This window comes from Atheta coriaria, unplaced genomic scaffold (genome assembly GCF_025399875.1).
Source record: "Atheta coriaria isolate IRGN ID8LTWV9N9 unplaced genomic scaffold, Caltech_Dcor_3.1 hic_scaffold_5_pilon, whole genome shotgun sequence".
NCBI classification, from domain to species: Eukaryota; Metazoa; Arthropoda; class Insecta; order Coleoptera; family Staphylinidae; genus Dalotia; species Dalotia coriaria.
In genome coordinates, this window is record NW_027045447.1 from 11,096,703 (window position 1) to 11,117,766 (window position 21,064).

General features: G+C 36.9%; 1 long non-coding RNA gene and 1 other non-coding gene across 4 annotated transcripts in view; one reads left to right on the forward strand and one right to left on the reverse strand.

Moving 5' to 3' along the window:
* The first annotated feature begins 254 nt into the window (after positions 1-254).
* Positions 255-327, forward strand: TRNAV-UAC (transfer RNA valine (anticodon UAC)). Its single transcript has one exon. It is a non-coding gene; the product is annotated as a tRNA-Val (tRNA).
* Positions 328-10,828: 10,501 nt separating this feature from the next.
* The window catches only part of LOC135791623 (uncharacterized), an 87,178-nt gene continuing 76,942 nt past the window's right edge, over positions 10,829-21,064 (reverse strand). For all 3 annotated transcript variants that reach the window (XR_010548093.1, XR_010548091.1, XR_010548092.1), the window contains exons 3-4: positions 13,166-13,236; positions 10,829-10,966 (exon numbers count right to left, since the gene is read on the reverse strand). This is a non-coding gene — a long non-coding RNA (uncharacterized lncRNA). The remainder of the gene's footprint in view (positions 10,967-13,165; positions 13,237-21,064) is intronic.

Here is a 21,064-nt window from a genome sequence, read left to right on the forward strand (position 1 = left end):
GCTAATCTTATTGATAGAATTGACTCTTACTACGAGTATGTCTAGAACAAGAGAGTAAAAAACGAATTACATTTTTATTAAACACTGCCGGAACGAAGTCGCGGGCAACAGCTAGTAATTACATAAAAATAAGCTGAAATACTTTACTAGATGAAGTAATTTGTAAAAAAAGAAAAACAACAAAATATGTAAACAAAAATCTGAAAAATTATGATTGTCTCTACTCTAATTTTCTTTATTTTTGAGTGAATGTGGGTTCTGTAGTGTAGTGGTCATCACGTCTGCTTTACACGCAGAAGGTCGCCGGTTCGATCCCGGCCAGAACCATCTTAGAGAGTTCTCAGTGAGAAAAACTCTCTTTAATTTTATTTATTTAAAAATTCTAATAACTCTAAAGAACCTCCGATTTCTAAAAATATTTTTTCTCTTTTGGCACATTCATGACTTTTCCCAAAACAATTTTACTACCATCAGTTTATATTAAGAATATTTATGACCTGTTTCTGATGATATTGACCATGACCATAAAATAATACATTATTCTCTCCTCACTTTCTCATAATTTATGAATATTACCCGTATTATGCTTATGTAATATGAATGTGAGCATAATACTTATATTCTTTGTTCGTGTTGTCCACATTGATGTGCATGTTTAGTGGCGATTTATTCCATCGTTTGCTCTATAATACGCAAATAATACACAAATGGACCTCCGACCACACACCTACATCCACACTACAACGACCGAGGTTATGTTATGAATATAATAAGCTAATGCACGATTTGGTCTCCACGACGCCCCCGCGTACAGTTTAGCAATTTCGTACTGGTGAATACAAGCAAATCCATTCAATAATGACGAAAACGAGCATGAGTGAGCGTAAAAAACCACAGGGTAATTCCATTCGCTGCGCTCCAAAGCGGATTAAGTGCTCGGCTATGACTTCCTGACTTCCTCAATTCCGCTTTGTTTAACTTTCGCTTTTTTTACAGCTAAATACACAAAGGGTGAAGTAAACTAAAAGCTCGGGTAAATAAGGTGTAGTTTGCTTCATTACGATTATGCTTATAATCATGATTAAAACACACTGGCTGTTACACAAATAGAAAATTTAAAATTAATTTTCCAACAAATAGAATTACAAAAGTTAAACATTTTCACATTTGAATATTATGCGAGAAAATTGAATTTGAAATGGTAACACACTTTGTTTCGATAGACGGTTTGTACGAGTTTGGTTAAGTGAAACTCGCGCGCCGTTTACCGTCATCGACATGGGTAACAGCGAACGTTTTGTGTTCAACGTCGTTGGGCAAGCTGGAAAACCGGGAAGTTGTTCCCACCTCGGGTGCGCGCGCCCGCCTGCGATCGTTATCGTTATTATTGTTATTAGACGTTTTCGGTGAGCCGATTCCGGGGCCATTGGCGAGCGCGTTTCGTCGCACTTTGTGCAATAATTGTCATCGTTTCGGGTCGCATTACGACGCCACGCGACGCTAAAACTCAACGAGCACTTATATTTTCCCCTAAGAACTTTGTACAAGCAAATTCAAACTAATGCAAACAAATTTTGCACATAAAACAACAAATGCATGGAATTAAGCAAAATAGACTCCCAAAACTTTTATTAACAAAACAACTATCTTTATCAAATAGATTTCAAATAATTTAAGAAATTAAAATGATCAAAAATCACAAATAATAAAACGTGTTGTGATAGTTTTGAACATTAGTATAATAACAATTTCAGAATTATTGTATTCTGCATATTAATAAATAATTAAAATGCATTAGCACTAATTACACCGAATAGCCCATATAACCAGGTATAGGTATAGTAAGTACTCACGTAATCAACTAAAAACAAAAACAAAATTATAACGCGAATATTGTGCTGAATAATGTATGCGGCGTCTATTTATCATCCGGTGGCAATGTAGAATTTGTTCGCACTTAATTTCGTTAAGCAGCGACGTTTTCGGTACAAATGCGTGGGCGTGAATCCGGTTGTAAACAAATTACTCTTACCGAACGTATAGCCGCGCGCTCGCGCGCTGATTGTAATTTCTATTAGGTGCAATTAAAACTATAAGTTTATTCAGACCGTTCGCCAATCTAGCAATTTGTTCACTTGCTAAATGAGATTCAACCGAGGACGCACAAAACCAGACAAACAAATCGTCCTTTTGGACAAGTTGCAAACTGAAATGATATACAATACAATGATGATACAAATTAGTTTCGAAACAAGTTACGCTGTAAACATGTCCAAATTATCAGCAAACAAAAGATCAAAACCATACAGTCAAAAATAGCTGATATTAAACACTGGTTACTATGAGTATTAACAAAATCGTAAAAAGAAGATTTATACTATAAAGCTTTATGTAATGCGGCAGACAATGAATCTTTCCACAACAGCAAACAGCGCTAATGTTTCAGGTGCAATCCAACACCGGAAGTCTGTGTAGTAACATGATACGCTATAAAAACACTCGGAGCTGACCGCGGCTGACCAAAAAAATATATACACAACGTCTACTGATAAATAACTATCATTTAATACGCAGACGTAATCGATACAATCCCATTAACCTAACCAAATATTGATTTTTGAGGTTATAAGTAGTTTGATTGTTATTCGTTGGATTATTTTTGAATTAAATGTAGATTTAGAATTGTTAGGTTCTCTTGGGCTTTGGTGCGACGTGCGAGAGTAGGTCTCCGATTTAGCGCGACGTTTGCTGGTAGCGGTCTGAGGCAAACGGCTGCGGTGGTGGAGGCGCCGGCGTCGCGCCGACTCGACTCGGGAAACTTTCAGGTGCTCCCGAGAGGTGTACACAACGCTTATAAATCACTCGCTTTTCACCTGCAAAAAACTCGTTCGTTCCACGCCCGTCTCTCATTCTTCATCTCTTTTTGTTCGACCCAATATTACGTTTATAATACCATGATATCTTTACACTAGACTAATACTCAATAATCCTGAATGTAATATAAATATAATTTTAATTTTGTTGTTTTTCTTAGTTAATTAATTGAGTTTCTTTGAGAATTTAAGGTTTCCGGGCGAGTGTGCGTTGACAGTCTTAGATCATTGAGACGCAGCAGTAGAAGCGGCATGAGACGACACAACAAGTGCGAAGAACAATAAAACTCCCCTTTAACCTCTCAACTTTGTCATTGCCTTATTGCCACCGCGGCTCGGCTTCCACTCCAGCTTCAACTTGAACGCTCTCGGGCGAAATTCTCGGTCTTCGTGCGACTTTTCCTATTATTGCTTGAGGGTTGCGTCCTAAGTAAATATACAGGATAATAATAAACATCATTATGAACAGCATGCCGACATGACAACGTAACATGACGTTCATCCAGATGCAAACTTTTTCTGCCGAAAATTTAGCGCAAATTCCATCATACCTACTATTCGGGATATTTATTACTATCAATTGACATGGGACATTATGTGTCGCACGTCTGAATTAATTATGGTGTTCAAATATTAATCGACGTTGTCCGGTCGTAATTGGCGTTTACGAACCGGATGTAAAATGACCGCAAACGGGTCGCAACCGCTGTTTAAGGTTACACAATGATGTGGTCATCATATTGCAATATTCATACAGTGTGTATAGAAATATACAAAATTACAAAACACGTTGTAAGTATTTTTGGACTTATTTGTGAAAAACATGAGTACTTATTACAAATGTAAATTACATTTATTTGTGGTGTAAAAACACTTCAATTTCCCATGCAGGAGAGGAAATTTTTCGTAAAATAAAAGCGTGTTAAACAAGAAAACGCGGAAAACGAGAGAAGAAGCAACCAACACAAAAAGAAATCAGATATCGGGTGAACGTGGGGCGCGTGCATTTGTGTCAAAAGGTTTTCAAACTTTTTTTTTTGTGTGTTGTCGGCCACTGCCGGCAACGCTGCGCGGAAACTGCGTTCGCGAATTTAAAATCTAATTTAAAAACGTTTCGCTTCGGCTTCTTGAATGATGATAAAGCGAGAACTCGCTCGCGTTTCACATTAGAGCGGCGCGCGAAACACAAGCCAGAAGCGAAATTGCTGGAGTGAGTGGTGTGGCGGGTTGTGCGTGTGCGAAGAGGTTGTGAAGAGCGAAAGAAGGTCAAAAGACGTTTCTTTTGATATTTATCACTACACACGGCGAAACGAGGCGGTCGGTGGGTGTCATGCTTCTCTGCATGGTTTTCCTCAAGTTTTATACGAGTTTTCCACGGTTTGCCACTCGGAACGAACGATTCCGATGCTTGTGTCGCGCGTCAAACGCAACTGCGCAGTGCGGTGTCAACTAAATGGAAGTGTCACAGATTGAAGCCGAGGCATTTTATAATATTTCACTTTAAAATATTCTTTGAAATAATCATTTTATTAAACTATTAAGTAAATATAATAGCTTTCAGTCCAGAAAAATTTTTGGAGCAGTATAAAGCAAACATCCAGAAAATTCTCGGTCTTGTTATCATCTTAGTCTTGCTTTTTGTTTGATTTTTTTTTGTTCTAGTCATCGTGGCTGCAAGCTGCTAGCGGGCTTGGAGGAAAACTGGAAATCATATATTATTCCACCGGAATACCAATGATCAGGCCATGAAAACGAGCGTGAGCTTTCAGAATGTAGAAATCTAGAATTCAGCAGCCGGCCAAAATCCAATTTTTGTATTCCGCGCGCGTTGTGATAACGCAACGCAATCTGCAGACGAGTCGAGCGGATCTCCAAAGGAGCGCAATTAAAAATCGGGTTGTGTTATTTATTTCACCCTCGAGGGCCGCCAAAAACGTACAGGAACCGGACGAATATTTAAAGTCGCAGTTTTAAAGCATCGCATGTATCATAATAAATTTTCGGTAAGTTTAATCAATAATAAAATACTCAATCCATCATTATCATTCAATAGACAATAATTTGTTACCAAATTATCTAAATTGTTAGTTAGGATTATTATTAACATTAATATTGATTAATTTCTGTTTGGGAATTTAGGCAATAACAATAATTTATTTGTCATTGCTATGATAAATGAAAAAGAATAACAAACTACGCGTATTGTCAAAAAATGTAAGTTACAAGCATAAATTAATTTTTATTTTATGTTTTTATGTTTAAATTTTACGTAAACTGCCAGTATGAGTTTATAGTTTCTTGTTTTTTAAGAAAAATAAATATTTGTGTAAATAACCAGATAGTTTACGTATAAATATGGCAAATAGTAAAATTTGTTTGTTTAAAAGTTTGAAGTAAAGCACGCCAAGACAAGTTTACTCTGCGGAAATATCACACATTTTGAGTTTAAAGTTTTCCTCAACTCAACGACAAGGTACATTTACAATTAAGTGCAATTATGTGCAAAATGTTGTGTATCTATTTAATATTTACACATAGCAATATTAAAATGAGCAATTCCAACTTTATTTCATCAGATTAATGCAAAAATCAAAATTATAACGCCAAACTTTGAGAATTAAACATAATTGAGTTTTGTTGTTGTTAATTTGCTCAAAATTCTGCCAATTGTGAGCAAAATAAAGTCAGATTTCACATTTATTATTCGACAACACCTTTATCTGATTATTCAACCCTTATTTGCTTAAATAAGGGACTTTATCGAACGGCGCAAAGTTTGCTGATTAGCTGACTTTGCTGAAAGTGGAAAACTGGAACGGTGTAAAATAAACATGCGAATCAGTCTGGCGCAAATAATGAATGAGGAGATATTGACTCCGATGATTCGACGCCAGCGAAAGCTTCACAAAAATATCGTGTTGTTTTGCGAATGTCTGAAAGCGGTAAGTAATGATATTGCTAACGTAACCATGACTAGGTTTACCCATCTGAAAAATTTGTATACTTGTAGTACATGAAGTTAATTTGACTCTAATTGTCTATAATTTTCGACGCTTGTCGACTTGTTGTTGTTGCTAGCAAAGTGTGTGCGCGTAATTCAATAACGCGAAAGCGTCAGGAGTGTTCGTTTCGTGTCGTTGCGCACTTTGCACCGGCGTCAAGTGTGCGCTGATTGGATTTATTAAGGATTGCGCCCGGACTTCCGCAATTCGGTGGTACAAACCTGCCAACCACCGCCACTTAAACTATAACTCCAACTAAACTTCAGAAATTTATCAAAACTATAATTCACGTAAATTTATTCATATTAGCATTTTTTTCAACTTTTATTAACACAGGTAAAATAAAAGTAATCCAATTAGAGCTATAAAGATAATGTTGTGTTTAATCAAGATGCGAGGGTCGTAATTAACCCGATTGGTTATACCCAGGTCCTAAAAATGCTCGCCGAGGTGGAAAAATCGTTTAACGCGCGAGCGACATGGCTAAGGGTAGATTCATAAGCAGAATCTTTTCCAGAATGTAATCACTGATCGGCGCCTCCTGAGTCCCACCAGCCCAACATCTCCAACACCCACTTCCTCTAAGCATAAACGGAAAAACTAATTTACGTTCGTTTTTTTTCCTCGACATTCTTACGCTTTCACTTCCAAAATGAGAAATTCCATTCCGGCCATTTTTCCAATTGTCTTTGCATTGAAACACGGATATAATCTCGGTATACTCCACCTCCCCAACAAAATGAGGATGAAAATAAAATGTGAGGTTTTTCCTCGCTATGCTTGTGTGTGAAAATCGTTTTCTTTTTTATTTTCGCTCCTCTGATGATACTTTATTCGTTTTTCACCCTCGCGTTCAAATTAGAATATCAATTCTCGGTTATTTTATGCCGAGAAACAGCGAGTTCGATTTTAGGCTTTCAGGTAGCGGAGCTTTAGGGGTAAATTTTCGGGTTTTCGTGCGCAAAGTCTGTTAGAGTTTGAGTTGGAGTTTTCGCGGCGATGTCGAACATCAATTCCCATCACGGCAACCTTTGCTTTTCGCTTCCACCTACACTCTCTTAGTGGCGCGCGTTTGTATGGTTTGTTCTCTGGCTTAACGTACGTGTCCTTCTATTCTCAGCAAACGTTGATGTGGAGGTGGTTCGCATCCTGAACGCTTTTATTTTCTCATTCCGGTTCCCGTTTGCCTTTTACACGAATCATTCAATATCTACATCGAATACTAATACTAATACAAGTGGCCTGGATGCGTCTATTGTAAAAGTAGTTGAAAAAAATAGATAGAAACATTTTTTAATAATAAAAAATATAAACAAATACATTTGTTCTTATATAATTTAAGCACCTTTTGTCTTTTATAAGAATAATCAAATAGTGTACTAGGGGCAAATTGCAACCAATGTGAATCAATACAGACACACTTGCTACATCCGACATGCCGTGTCGAGCATTGATGAAAAGTTATGTATGGCTGGTAGGGGTTGTTATGCCGCTTAATTCGGCCGACATGTTGCGTCCGCGTCCTTGCCCGAACGAGAATGAAACCTTCGGGCGATTGTGCACGCGTTAGAGCGCGATTGGAGCGCGAACATTTGTGACTGCTCCCTCACACGACCCACACACCCTTGCGCAACCCTTGTTTGCCGCTGCCAGTGAGTGTCGGTTGCGCTTCTATTTACCTTTTGTTGCATCCATTTGAGTAGCGCACAGTGTACGCGCTGCTTCACGAAATTGAAGACGTACCGACGTGATGATGGCAATATTCATACACGTCAGTGACACGTTCTATTCATTTCAGACCTTTAAAATTTATAATAATGTAGTGTATATTACATTATAGGTAATGGGTGTTATTTTATTTGTAAGTGTATATTTTAATTGAAATTGATAACAAAAATAAGAAATTTATAGCGTTTCCTAATGCATCTCTAATCTTCATGTCCCAGCAGGTTATTTTAATGTTTATTTAGTACTTCTTTCGATCATATTGTAGTTTAAAAGATTCTTTACATAATCCACACCCTTCCAGGGCTTTAAATTCTTTGGAAATGCCCTAAAATGTCCTTCAAAAGTTACCACAATTGATAATACAACAGTTTGAATATATCGTGTGGTAAACGCCCTGTATCTGCTGAACTAATACACTTTCTCAAAGTTTCTTAACGCTATATTATAGCTTAAATGATCCTTTTTACGATTCATTTTATTTCAATCTTCTGAACCATTTGAAACTGCCCTAAAATGCGCTTCAAAAGTGAGCAATTTTATAAAAATTTCAAAACATGGGTTAGAAATCGCCCAGTATCTCCTGAATTAATTTACTTTTTTCAAGTTTCTCAACGTCATGTTATGGTCCAAAAGACCTTCTTTAAGATGCATTTTATTTCAACCCTCTAGACACTTTGGAAGTGCCCTAAAATGCCCTTCAAAAGTTGGCAATTTTTTAAAAAACTTGAAGACATGGGGTGGAAAACGCCCTGTATCTCCTGAACTAACTGGCTTTTTTGAAATTTCTCACCGTAATATTAAAGTTCGAGAGTTTATCTATACGATGCATACCCTTTTTACCCTCTAACCCCTCCAGAAGTGCCCGAAAATGCCCTGCAAAAGTTAGCAATGTTATAAAAATTTGAAAACATGGTGCGGAAAACGCCCTGTATCTCCGGAACTAACTGACTTTCTTGAAGTTTCTCACCGATATATTAAAGTTCGAGAGTTTATCTATACGATGCATGTCTTTCTAATCCTCTAACCCCTTCGGAAGTACCCTAAAATGCGGTTCAAAAATAGCTATTTTTGTCCAATAAATTTCATTTTTTGGTCAAAAAACCATGTCAAAATCGTATCAAAATTATTTTCGGTCGAAACACCGGTCCATATTATATTCTTTAAAAAAATTTTTGGTCGAAAAACAGGGTCGAACTTTTTTCTTAAAATATTTTTCAGTCGAATAACAGGTTGAACTTTCAACTTTTAAATTGTTATTATTTCGACAACACAAAAATTGTCTTTGTATTTTTGCTTCTTGAAAAATTCGCTACAAGCTTGCATAATCTTTGTAAATCGAACAAATTAAAATTGAAGAAATGATTTTGTCATAAAAAAGGCAAAACTTTTCTTCTCTGTTTTATCAAGAAATAAGAACTGAAATTTTTAAATTCTGTATTTACATAAACATTAAACAATATACAATACTGGTGTCCCCACCTAAATGTTAACGTCGGCTGACAATTCTCTTTCCTGCTTAGTCAGCCGTGCGCAGTGGTGCGGTGTGCACGTGTTTTGTTTGAGAGTCTATCTGCGTAGTTATTAATCGCGTTTCTTGAGACGTTAGTATGACTTGCAGTTATTGAATTGTCGCGCGTGGAATCGGAAATTGAGTGACTATATCCTAACATTTGTGGCTGCCGTCGGATACCATCCGCGAGCGAATTGGTATGATCATTTATTTATTCAACGGTTAATTTGTTAAAATAAGTAGCGTTTCTTACTAAAATGAAAAGTATGTTGATAGCAGAAGGACAATTAAGTGAATGACGTCAATACAAATTAGAACTAACGTATTTATTAATTTTAATATTTATTTGTTTTTATTTATTGTAGTGAAACCATCTGTTGTGAATTAAAGTGGGTCTAGCCCACGCTAGGAATTGTAGTTTTTTTATTATAACACTCGAATGCGGTCTTACTTAAAGTTCGGAATAATTTTGTTAGATGCGGAATTGAATTGTGTATCTCCCTGTATCAAAATTTATTGCGAGAAAATTCCGTAACGCGACTTATATTGATAGTTGTGTGTATACGCACTTGTACTGCTGCGCCAGGGAATTGTAGTTTTTATTGGCAACACGCAAACGCGGTCTGGCCTTAAAATGCTGAAAATGTTAGAGATGCGCGTATTACAAGGGAAGTTTTACTTTCAGGAGATTTAAGAGCTGTCTATGATTTTCTATTTTAAATAAATTGCGGCTTCTTTTAATGCTGCCACAAACAGCAATGTAATATTAAGGCTTACTCTTCATATTTCTTTGATTCCCCCGTTGCCGTTTCTTGCAGGATTGTTGTCTTTAAAACATATTCCATCTTAAGTGCGTCGAGCGTGCGGCTAAATATATAGCAGCTGTTGTGTTTGTGATGTGTTGTTGTTCTTAAAAAGAACAAAAGTAGAAACACAAATAGAAGAATCAAAATAACAATGATAAAATCACTTTGCATGAGTGGATACGTGCACCCGCTGGCATGCTAGTAGACACGGATCGAATTCCCAGGGATGGGGAGGTACTTTTTCTCAAATATAAAAAATAACAGGTGAAATTTCAGGCTGTATGTGTAAACTCAAATGAAATTATAAGAGGAATTGAAATACAAATGAAGGCGGCGGTATGAGAAGTAAGAAAGAGTAAGGGGAGAAACGGAGAAGTAGAAGAAGGAATAGCAGAGAAAAGAGTAGAAGAGTAGAAGGAGGAGATAGAAGAAAGAGCAACAGGAGTGGCTCAGATTTTTAAATTTTTTGGCACGTGTCGTTATAAGACAGTCTACGGTCGATCTCGCCGGAGGCGCTCTGGTCGATCGCCCTCTGCTTCGATCCGTCTATTGCCCCCGGCCCATCCTACAGCTACGATGTCTCTGCGCTTCATCCCCGAAATTATCAGGCATATCAACAATTTTTATGGTGGGGGATCACCCCAGAGAGAGGGAACTCCTTATAAGGACAATCCTTATAAGGTCTTGTTCAAATATTTCTAAGTTTTAGGTCGCCTCAAGAGAGGGGACACTTAAAAATATTCTTACAAGTTCTGACCTGTAGCTGAAATGAAAGAAGGAGTACACAAATCATACAGGTTACCTTAACAATTTTTATAGTGGGGATCATCCCCTGAGAGAGGGAACTCTCCTAGAGACCTGTGCCTGTAACGATAGAAGGGATACATACACAAATCATAAGAGGCACAGTCACTTTTAACATTTTTTATTGAAACATGTATACGAGTACAATGAAAACTTAGCATATATAATACTGAACAAAACATACGCCGCCATCTTGGAATCTAGTTGTACGACCAGCTTAGCCCCTCACATGCAGACAATTACCTATAACAAACAAAACATATAATATTAACAAAATTTGTATAATTTTTGCGGTAATCAGGGAAAATTATTATACAGAGTGTTTCAAAAACAATATAGTAACATTTTAAGAGAAAATACAAAGTTCAAGTAAAAAAATATATATCTAAAACGATTATTAATGTATCACACGAAATAAATATACAGGGTGTTGTAATAAGAAAATGAAAATATTTTAAAGGAAAATCCTAAATAAATAATATATATCTTGCCCAATTTTGACAAACTCAGCACGGGAAATGAATATACAGGGCAATACAAAAGGAAAATTCTAAGTTTTAAAAGGAAAACGCCTAATCACTAATAATAATTGTCTATTTTTAACTTCTAGTAGATAATAAAGAAAAGTGATGGGTTGGTTATTACATAAAATACAGTACAAGCATAATTTTATTTTTAGTCATGTGGAACAACACAAGTTCATGTAAGAACGCAGCCGACGGCACGCGACAATCTTATGCTTTTAAATTCGGACACAAACAACAAACTAAACAATGTATCGAATTCGTAATGTAAATCAACGGTAGATATTTAACCAGAGACAAAAATTATGTGTGTTGTTAAAGACCACGAGGTTGAAGTAAAAACAAGTAAAGTCATTAATGGATTTGATTTTCATATGACTGAAGAAATGCGAATACATACTTTGATACAAAATAAATCTTTGCACATTCGGCATATCCAATAAGTTGCAAAAAAATTATGCACATTGTAGGAACAATATAATACGCATATAATACAAAAGAGTATCCGACGGCTGACGGAACATCACTCACGCTTTACGTCTGCGTATGTACAATCCGTGTTTAACGAACACCGCTCATCACTCGCGCACAATCGAAGAAGCATTTAGAAATATTATGTAACTACGCGAAGAAAAATTAAGGAACTTAAGAATAAGGAAGAATAAGTGCGTGCAGCTCACCGGACGACAAAAATGAGACTGACGTGGTATGCAAGCCAACCGCGTGGCGACCTCACAAAAATTGCACGAGATAAAAACTTGTTTCTTTACACACAATGATACACTCATTGTAATAAGGCCGAACATGAATAAAATTGTATTCGTACTATGCGTGGAAACTATAATTTCAAACTTAAATTATAAAATATAAAAAATAATTTTGATACGATTTTGACACTGTTTTTGACCAAAAAATTAAATTTATTGGTCAAAAATAGCTATTTGAACCGCATTTTAGGGCACTTCTGAAGGAGTTCAGAGGGTTAGGAAGACATGCATCGTATAGATAAACTCTCAAACTTTAATTTAACGTGGAGAAACTTAAAAAAAGTCAGTTAGTTCAGGAGATACAGGGCGTTTTCCACACCATGTTTTCAAGTTTTTATAAAATTGCCAACTTTCAAACAGCAATTTAGGGCATTTTCAAAGTGTTAAGCGGATTGAAATAAAATGCATCTTAAAGAAGGTCTCTTGGACTATAACATGACGTTGAGAAACATCGAAAAAGTGAATTAGTGCAGGAGATACAGGGCGTTTTCTAACTCATGTTTGTCTAACTTCACTTTTGATGGGCATTTTAAGGCATTTTCAAAGGGTATAGAAGATTGAAATAAAATGTAACGTAAAAAGGGTAAAAACTATAATATGGCGCTGAGAAACTTGGAGAAAGTAAATTAATTAAGGAGATATAGGGCGATTTACTCACCGTGTATTCAAATTTTACTAAAATTGCAACTATTTGAATACTTTTGTAATACTAATTGATTATGTTTTGTATTTGCTCTCTATTTCGATAAATTTAGACCAAATTGCTTTGATCGTGAGCTTCTTTCCTTGCAGGCGCATCTTGAAGGCAGTTGTAGCCTTGTTGATACGCTAATTACACAACAACGTGGGCGTGACGAGCATACAGCCAACATCTTATCCTTACGTCTTCGTCTTCTTATGTTTACGTAAACTTACGTGTACGTTTTTGAAACAAATATGTGTCAAGTTTGTTTGGCTTATCTTTTTGTTTGTTACCTGATGGGTTCTTTCCCAGGTGTCCTTGTTGAGAATGAACGTGACGCATGCGACGCTACATGTTCGACATTTTATTTTCCAGCGGTGGTAAAAGTTTGTTTTATATCGTGTGTCGCGTTTTATAAAAATTTTAAATTTTCAGGTAAAGTTGATGAAACTATTTAGATATTACTCACCTAGTAATAAAATAAACTTTTCTGTGCTTTGCGACTCTTGGCATTTTGTAGTATTGGTTGGTTTACCATTTCTGTAATATAAAAAATAATAAAGTAAATTTAAATGTATTAGTTTAGTGTATGATAGAAGTGTAAGTGCATAATAAGAGGATAAAAAAGTTTGACAATATTCTGATGATTTTGTTGGAATCTTCAAAGCAAAGCTCAAAATCGGCTTAGACTTTTACGAAAATACAGTGCGTTTTTTTTGTGTACAAAATTAAGGTTTGGTTGACGTAAATTTATGCACGCATCTCAATCTGAACGACCGTAAAACATTCGTCGAGACACTGCGGTCGGATTTTGGGCGCACCGGCGCTTTGCTGCCGCCGCGAGTCCTGTTAGTCCTGCTTGTCTCCCAAGTTGGGAGAGCGGCAGCGCGCGACACGACATCCCGGTCAATCTCGACAAGCACAGCATTATTGTCTTCATTCCCCCGCCGTTGCCGGTTTTTCTTTTTCCTGTACTTCCTTATTTGCTAAACTGGCAGGAACAGATTTTTTCCACTCGCAGGACGTGTTTTATGGGTTTTATGCTCGTCGAAAGAAAAACCCAAAAACCTAATCCGACATGTTGGCCTGGATTGAATGAACCCATAACGTATTATTTAGAAGTTCTGACACACAAAAAAAAATCCGCTACACGAACTCGTCCATCTCATGTACAATGTTTTTTGCGCGTTCGTCAAAGCTTTGTTTGGAGCGAGTTGAGTTCAAATATTTTTTGTTTGCACGCCCGCGTTTTGTTTGTGTGGTTTTGTCGAGTTGTGTTGTGTTTACGCGCGATATGAAAACAGATCATCAGCGATGAGGCGCACGTACGCATCAAAAGTGACGAACAAAAGCAACAGATACGAACGCGCGCGCGCCTCGCAACCAAACTGCGTGAAGCTGATGTGGAGGCGGCGTTCGAAGAAGCTGCCTGAAAGGGTAACAATGCGACTCTGTCGACGTTTCCATAGGTACGTCGCGCAGGAGACGTAATCTAATCGGCTACTCGCTTTCACATAATAGAAAACAAATGGCCTCTGCTTTAGACTTAGTCCACGGAAGAAAAAATTATGTTGTCACAGAATATTGTACAAACAGATTTTGTACGAGCACAATGTGTCTGATTATTTTTTGAGGACGACGTTCAAAAAATAATAATAAAACATAATGAAAGAAGACATAGGTATAAGTGGTTGAAACTCATTATTACTGAAATATTTTAACAAAAGTATTAGGTTACAAGCAAATTAATCAAAATTCAAAATTCTAAATATAATTTATTTTTGTTTGTCATACCTTCCTAATTTTCTACTATACTTTATTGTTGTATGCTTCTAAATAAAACAATTAATTTGATTTTATCACGTTTTATCTCTTTAATTTCCTGGATATAAATAAAATAAAAATAAATATTATTATTATTGCATAAGTACAACAACATATGTTAAATTTCCTGCACAACCTACATTTGTAAATACGTTTTAATGTATATTTATTAACATTTTTGTAAATATCAATATTTATCTATAGGAATAATTATTTCAGCGCACCCTCAGAGCTCAGTTATTAATTAAACTTACAGCTACATATTTGTCCACCGTTGCATGTTAAAAAAACCTATTTTTTGTCCCTTGTTGTTTGTTGTCAATTTACGTCCTAACCAAGAATTATATCTCCCTAGCCATTTTTGCTTGGGGAATAGTCAACCTCGACACACGTCCCCAAAAAATAGTCGCATACCTCAAAGGATCACAAGCACGCAAAGTTTGATTGTTTTTTTTGTACACATCAAATGCAAACTTTTCCATTCACAAATTTAAATTATAAAAACAATTCGATGAGATTCTGCTGAATTTTGTATGAAATCAAATTATGCTTTATCAAAAAAGTTGTATTACAAACATTTTAATGGCAAAGGACTTTATTAAGTCTAAATTACTTCAATACTAAGAATACCTCAATTAAAATAAAAAACGATTCAAATAATATTCAATTCGTCATTTTAAGAATGTTAGCGACAGCAACATGCAAACAAAAAGTACGATATTAATATTTTTTATTTCTTGTAATTAGAATTACGAATCAAGGGTGACGTGGTCCAAAATACAAAAAAAATTATTTTTATCTTAACGAGCAAACAGACTTTAAAAAATAGTCAGAAATAAATACAAATTTTGTAGATGTTTGTATACTTAAAAATAAGTGATACGCCAATTTCTGTAGCACATAAATAATAATTTGTTGATTTTGCAATGCATCTTCGCATCTCAACAACTCAACATCTCAAAAATGAGTAAAAAAGATGAAAAGCTTGCTTGGTGAATGCGCTTTCGAGAGTGTTGCACTGCTTCCATGCTTTATCGCAAGCGATTTTATGCGCAAAATTTACGTCCCGCATGCTCCCGCTGCTGTTGTTGTTCCATACTTACACTCAAACGCAAACCTGTTACAAAGTGTGCGGAAGACAACAAGTGCGGCAAAGTGTACACAACCGCGCGCATAAAAGATGCAGACGCTTCCTTCGAATCCATCCCGCGCATTCAAAACATACAAACATTTCAACGCTGCGCCGCACTTCCTTCTTCCTCGTCCACACGCACACACACACGCACATACTTGTAAATGCCTGTATAATTTTGTATGTTTACGTTGATATGCACGTGCGTGTGTGTGTGTGCGCCTGTGTTTTTGCGTTTTTGCCGGAAACGGTTATAAATTCTTGCGCGAAACATCCTTCCACACTTCCTGCTGCCGCCGCTGTTTTTCTGTTTGTTTTGCGCGCCGGACGAATTTATCTCGAACGTTAACCGAGACGAAAGGAGTGTTCACGTCGTCACTAATAGAATTTTTTACGCGGAATGAAATGTAATATTTTTACGGTGGCGCGAGCAACGCGCCGTGGTTTGTCGCCGACGCTCTGTGCCATAGAGGAAATAAAATTTAATCAACTTGCTTAAAATTCACATTTACACGAGCATATTTAATGTAATATTTTAAAGCATAGTATAAAATATAATATAAAACACGTTGTTAATAACATCTTTATTTTATTACAAATATTTGTTTTTCTCAAAACTGCTGTGCTTGCTAATCCTTATAAAAATAACTTGTTATTTTCATGTAATTATGTTTTCCACAAACACATTTAGTCTTATAAATTTACCTGCAGCAATAAAATGTTTAATTAACTCTGTTTTTGTAAATTTATTTTTGACAAAGTAACCTATTTTGAGCATCTAATAGCTTTTCTAGATTGAATCGTCCATGAAAAATACTTCGACTTCAACGCGCTCGTCCGCAGTGATCCTTTCTAAGCACGCCGACAAATGTATTAACCTCCAAGGATGCGCGCGCAAAAGCGCCGAAAAGAAGTGGAAAGGTTTTAGTGTTAAGCGTAAATTTGCTGTGAAGATAAGCTCGCTGCAAAGCTCGCGTCGAAAGCGCTGGACTAAAGAATCATCCGCATCCGCGAAGAGCGGAAAGGAAGTGTTCGGGTTCTTTCTAAAGCGCCTGATAACCGAAACACCAGATTGACAATCTTGTCAATCACGCTTAAAAAAGAAACATAAATTCAATACTTGAATACAAGTTTAATATTTAAAATATTCCAAAATACATAAAAAATAAAGCAATTAAATTAAAACAACACTATCATATAACTCAGTTGCCTTGTACAATTAGTAAACAAATGTTATAAAAAATTGTTTGCTGAGGGTATATTAATAGTAGTTACCTTGAAACAACTAGTTTCGTGTGTTTGTTTGTTGATAACTCAGGTGTGCGTTGGCGTGCGGCAGTCAGAAATTGTTTTCGCCGCTACCAAACTGTCACTTCGATAATAACCGACGAGGGTTGACGTGCGTACTAGTTTTACCCTCTGCGGCCTAGGGGTGTGAGGCCGTGCGCCAACAGACAATGGCCGCGGGTGGATCGTTTCATACACTTTTCATGTCGTCATTATATGGTAGATTGTACCTGCACAAATCTCTGTCATGTCCGACTTTCTAACTCTGTAACAACTACAATGCTACCCCGCGTCAATTTTGGAGTTAACGAACAATACAGTAGGCTGATTTTGTCATTGCATATATAATTAATATCTACTAAATTTTGTTGGTAGTTTAATAAGCATTCTTTGTACATATTTATCAACTTTTTCTATTTTTGCCTTTAAAACGCCAGTTTTTCAATGGTTTTGAGGCATAAAATACTTTAGTCATGGGCTTTAGTCACGGGGCGGAGCTTGCGCCTGCGCATTTCTCAAATTTATTCATTTTTACACATTTTTAAACGTAAAACACATATTTAGTTCCAAAAAATAATTATTTCATTTGTAACTTTTATTTTCTGTTGCATAAGATGCAATTACAGTTAATTCAGCAAGAAGTGTAACTGGAAACTTAGTTAATGTTCGCCGAAGCTCCAACCTAACGTGCTAGCGGCGCAAATCACACTTTGTTACTATAATTCTTATATCCATTCAATTTGCCCATCCGAGTTCTCGACTTTCCACCCGCATCGTCTTCGTCATAAGCTGCTGGAACTGATGAGACGGCAGAGACTTCGTTAGTAGCTTGAGGTAAAGTAAAAGTAAGCAAAACATTCGCTGCGAACGCGCCACATTGGTCTAAGTATAGCGTCGTCCAGAATTCGTCGAGTTAAGTAGCTATACTAAACCGTGGAGCGATACAATAAAAGTCCAATTAGACGCAAATTTATCTTCTCATTTTCCGAGCAAGGTAGCTACGCTCTGTATTCATTAGACGCACCGCTTCCATTTCATTTTTCGAAAATGCTGAACAAAGCACTGCGACCGAAATTTAAATCTCAAACATTAACAGAAATAATTCTCTGCCTGCGGTCGAAACGAATGCCGAAAATAAATGGACAATTAGCCACCGGCTCAGAAATAATAAAACTCTGCACAAAAAATTACGAAATTTTAATTGAGTCTAATAAATTAATCAATACCAACTGGAGACTAAAAATATCAAAACAATTAGTGATTCAAAACATGACTGTGGTGTCTTGCCAAGTTTCCAACTATCAACAACGTTAGTTCTCATTCTCTAGTAAAGTTACGTTCGACGACAAATTAATGCACTATTCAAAATTAGGTTTACAAATTTTAAGATAGACTACTGGACGTTTGCCAAGCGTAAGTCAAGTCAAGAAGACAATAGTTAATCAGTACATTTTTTCAACAATCTAAAATTTATGTCCGCATTTCACCTGGCTTATTACGTAATATTTCTGAATTCCTGAGTGTGTAAGTCGTCCGCAAATATAATTTCGTACGCTTCTGTTCTGTACGTACGAAATTTTTCTGACGCTTTGACGTCTAGGTCGTTTCGTGCGTAACCTAAAGACTGTTCAGGTACGCGTGTCATTTCGCTCTACGGTGACGGCAGGGGCGGCCTACATTCGACATTTTATGCATACATGAATCTTTAAGTAGGGCCGCCGCACCGCCGTGCACCTTGATTAAGGAACGATATAAATGTTTAATAACCGCGTCCCATTTTATCTCATTGCTTCACGGGAGCGCGCCGTGGAAAATCTACGAAAGTGACGAACGGCGGTGGTGGTGGCGGCGTAAATGAGCAGCATCAAGCTATCAAATGAGCAGGCACGGAATGTTTATTTCCTCGGGGAGATACAGATGAAACAGGGAAGCGATGGGATGGGAGGAATGATGGCATTTTTAGGATGCTTTATTTTTTTTCTGGTTGGAATTTTTTTATTTGCAGAATTTTTTGAATTTTTAAATGCTATTTTAGGACAAGTTACATAGTAAAATAAAAATTCTACATTTCCACTGTTCTGATATTAATAGTGATCTTCAATATTAATGTATATCATAAATTGTATTATTTATTAAATTATTAATTTCTAGTTAACTTTAAGACCTTTGTTTTGAAATTTTTGTGTGTTGCCTTGTACTCAATTATTACCTCCACATCAATAATGCATCCCGCACGCGTTATAATTTACGAGCACATCGCGTGCAGAAATAGTTGTTGTAATAAACGGGCTAGTAATGAATATGTAAGCATGTTTGCGTCGCACCATCCCCAGGAGGTTTCCACCCGGTTGGCGGCTGTCTCCGCGGCGGCGACCCCTTTTCCCAGCCGCTCCCGGTCTCGCCTGGTAGCGGATTGCGCCCGACCGAGCCTAGCGCCGGACTTAATCTAAACGATACCAGTACTAATAGGACGATTTGCACGATACATTTAATCTCCTGGTTTAATTTATACAAAACTTTCGGCGCTCAACGTGCCTGAGCCGTGCTATTCTCTGCTAGGACTAGACCAGGATCCGGCGCAAGGAGGGTGCGCTATATTTACTATTCGCCAACATTTGCCAGGACAATGTCCTCGTCCCCTCGTTGCGAAGTTAAGCATTGTGCAGAAGGACCAAGCGTGTATTGTCGGTGGAAAATGCGCAAATGTTCAAATGTTGAAGTATTCAAAACGTTCGAAATGTTCAACCGGAGACTGCCCAACCTTGTCTCTTGTTAACCGTTGGGAATGGTGATAGTGGAGACAATGTGTTTTTGTGGATATTAAGTGGACGATTGGGAGTTTATTCTCATTTATTTAGTTACTGCCTATTTACAATACCAAGTAAATAAAATATTCGAAAAATAATAGTCATTTAACACTATTAGTTTTAATTGTTTTGAACCGTTTTAAAAAAACATGTTTGTTCATCACGTTTGAAGACGATTGATCGACAAACATACACAAGAAACGCTTAAAAGCATCTTGCCGAGATAAAATTGAAGACCGCTCGAAAACACGATTGACTGGGGATGATTGCAAGTTAAATAAAAAGTGTCGATGTCATTAATTCTCCTTCGCTCTGCACGAATCGTAGAATTCTTCCACATTCGGACACACGATATTTCTTTGGCTTTGGCGCTTTCTTCCGTGATAAGAACAAATGTTTGTGCGATTGAACTCACGCGCGTATAAACCGAATAAAAATAAAAACCATACAAATGATTGCTTTTTGATGGCGCGTGGGGCGTAAAAATGCCAAGCGAATCAAATTAAATTTAGTTTTGCGCGATATTTGATATTTGCTGCAATTTCACTTTAATGCTAATCTATTCAAGCGGGCTTGAGCTATGAGCTTGTGCAAGTATATAAATTAAAACGCATTAATACACCCGACGCCACCGAAAACGCTAAAAACGTGCGCGGTTCCGCAAACGCAAAACGAATTTATTTATCGATTGCGACGCGCGGAGCTCAAAGGCGCGCGTTATAAATGAGGCGCGATAAACAACTCGGGGCTCGTTTGTGATAGCGAGCGCACAATACACCTTTGCATTGCGGCTGCAGGTGGGGTACAAATGGGCTATTTGGTTACTTAAAAGGGTGGCGGCGTTACGGTGTGCCGCAAACGTTGAATTATTGCCAGACACAAACAAAAACATAAAATGAAAAGGAGTGAAATACATCAAGCCGAATAAAATGCGAATTTGAATTTTTTATTGATTTAACAAACGATTCAATCGGAGAGTAAAAAGCAAGTTGGAAAAAACCGTTAAACTAGCCCGTTTCATATAAATCGCTGCGATAGGGCACCCTCGTCACGTCCGCAATGATGGCGGAGGCGCTGGTCATTTTACTACAGCCGCGCCTCCACCAAAAAAGATATAAAACGTAGGTAATAGCGGAATCAGTTTAAAGAAATTGCCTATCATTAAATTACATTTAACATGTTAACCTTAATCTAAACAACAATATAAATAAAAATCAATCAGAACGCAAATGGAATCTAAATAATTGATTAACAATCGGCGGGCGCAGAAAATTGAAGCTTTTCGATTTCATTCGATTCGTTTCCTTTCGTTTCACGC